This window comes from Argentina silus (assembly GCF_951799395.1).
Source record: "Argentina silus genome assembly, chromosome: 10".
Lineage (NCBI taxonomy): Eukaryota > Metazoa > Chordata > Actinopteri > Argentiniformes > Argentinidae > Argentina > Argentina silus.
This window is the reverse complement of record NC_139664.1, coordinates 9,086,840-9,089,339: the sequence shown is the minus strand read 5'-3', so window position 1 is coordinate 9,089,339 and position 2,500 is coordinate 9,086,840.

The following is a 2,500-nucleotide window of genomic DNA, read 5'->3' as shown; positions in this document are numbered from 1 at the left end:
ACATTGTGAGCTCAGTGAATTATAGTCCAACTTCACATTGTTGTAATATAATACACTTTTTTATGTAGCAGCCGTGCGTCAACGGAACGCAACATAACGCCTCGAATAGAGACTGGCTCCGTTTGATGCGAACACATCTTGCTGCTTGTATTTCATTCACCGCACACACACACACGCACGCACGCACGCACGCACGCACACACGCACACACACACACACACACACACACACACACACACACACACACACACACACATCACCACCACCACCACCACCACACACCGCGCAACACAATAGCTGCCTGCATGTCCTCACAAGTTCCCCCTCGCCCAACAACAGACGCGAATTAGCCACTCATATCTATGATATAATCTCTCATTCCACCTCTACTCCTCTCTTTCTTCCTCTCTCCCGTGTCACCCACACACTTTCAGTTTGCGTTGTACCTGTTAACTCTTTGCGGGTTGATGAAGGGTTACAATTTGCACAGTTTAATATCGTAAGGCTCATGGAATAAATTGTCATTAAGGCAAGTATGGGGTAGCCTATTCATAAATGTCATATATGTTTTTGGGATGATAATATGGTATTTCAAACAAAACTTTATTTTAGATAGAATATGTGAACCATGCGGGAATCAAAGCCATAAGCCTGGTGACCACCACGGAGCAGTCAGAACCACATTTGAGGGAAGACTCTAGTGCTAGAAGCTGCTGGTAGGTACAGAACTAGCATCAGCTTTTTCACCCCTAAAACATGACTGTAGAAATTACAAAAAAACAGACCTTATACTTAGATCAATGTGTAGGGGCAACTTCACCCCACTCCTTAATAAATGTAAGGGGGGATTGATAAAGAGATGTAGATGTCTGATACTGCACATCAGCATGTGATGACAAAGCATCACTTAGCATTCATATGCGCCCAACCATGCAACCTTCTTCTCAACCATGCACCCCTCTTCTCAACCTTTCTCTCATTCTTCCACGCCCCCCCCCCCCCCACCTGCCCCCCTCCCTTCTGCTTCTCCTTTACCTCACACACTTTCTCCCTCCCTCCTGCTTTTGTTCTTTTGTGCTGGTGTGACACATTCCTCAAGCATGTTGAAGAGTGGAAGAGGGAGAAGACAGAGGAGAAGAAGAGAGGAGAGGATAGAAAGGGGCAGGGGGGGGTGGGGGAGTGGGGGAGTGGGGGAGTGAGAGAGTTAGAGACCAAAGAGCAAGTCATTTTTTACCTCATTGTTCTCCAAGAGAAAAGCAAAGGAGGGTGAGTCAGCACAGAGAGAGAAAGAGCAAGAGATCAAAGGCACACCAAAAGTGACAGAGATGGAGAGGTAGGGAGAGAAAGAGAGACAGGTTGAAAGGGAAGTAGACAGAGATGGAGAGGTAGAGAGAGAGACAAGGAAAGAGGGAAGGCGACAGATGGGAGACTCAGACTCCTCTTTCTTTCGAAGCATACAGAAATATGTACTGCACCATTGCCAAACTTCTCTGTTCATTTCCTCGGTTTCTCTCTCTATCATCTGTGTTCTCTCACTGTTCATCCAGCCCCCCCTCCCTCTCTCATTTCTTCTCTGCTCTGCCAAGAACATTGTTGGTAACTGATATCTTCAATCTGTAATCTCAAACATCCCCAAGCTGTACCACACACACACACACACACACACACACACACACACACACACACACACACACACACACACACACACACACACACACACACACACACACACACACACATACATTCATGTCATAAAAAACAACCATCTTTTACTTGTTCAGAGTGACTCTGCCAAGGCCTTGAGTGGCAGACTGGTATTTCTCAGTCCTGACCTCACCCTCTCTCTCTCTCTCTCTCTCTCTCTCTCTCTCTCTCTCTCTCTCTCTCTCTCTCTCTCTCTCTCTCATCCAGTTCTCCAACCCCACCATGTCTTCCTGTACCTCTTTACCTCCTCAACCCAATTTCCACTTTCTTTAATTACAACTCACAATCCCTCTGTGAGTTATCTTATCTCTTTATTTCCTCTCCCTTTCTTCATTGTTTTTCTTCGCTCTCTCCCTCGTGGCTCCTTGTTCCCTCTCTCATTCAAATCAAGTTCAGCCTTGTGTCAACACTCTCTCCCGGTGTTGTAACAGATTGTGTACCCTATCTCTGCTGTCACTTCCTCTTCTCCCTCATATTGTTTCCTGTTTCCCTCTCATTCAAATGGTGTGACGCTCCGAACCACAGAAATAGAATGTGTAGAACGGACACAGGCTATTTTCAGGTCCATTTACCAGCACTTGTTGCATTTATGATGTAAAGAAAACGGCAAGGCTGCAAATGCTCTAAAACATACAACATACAGTTACAGGCTCTTAAAGATGTCTGGTTAGTGTCTGTTATGTTTAGTCCTGTTCTAATGTTCTATTTCTATACTGTCTCCATGTGCCCCCTCAGAAACTCATAGTCTCCATGGCCCCCTTAGTTCCTTTGTGTGTGTGTGTGTGTGTGTGTGTGT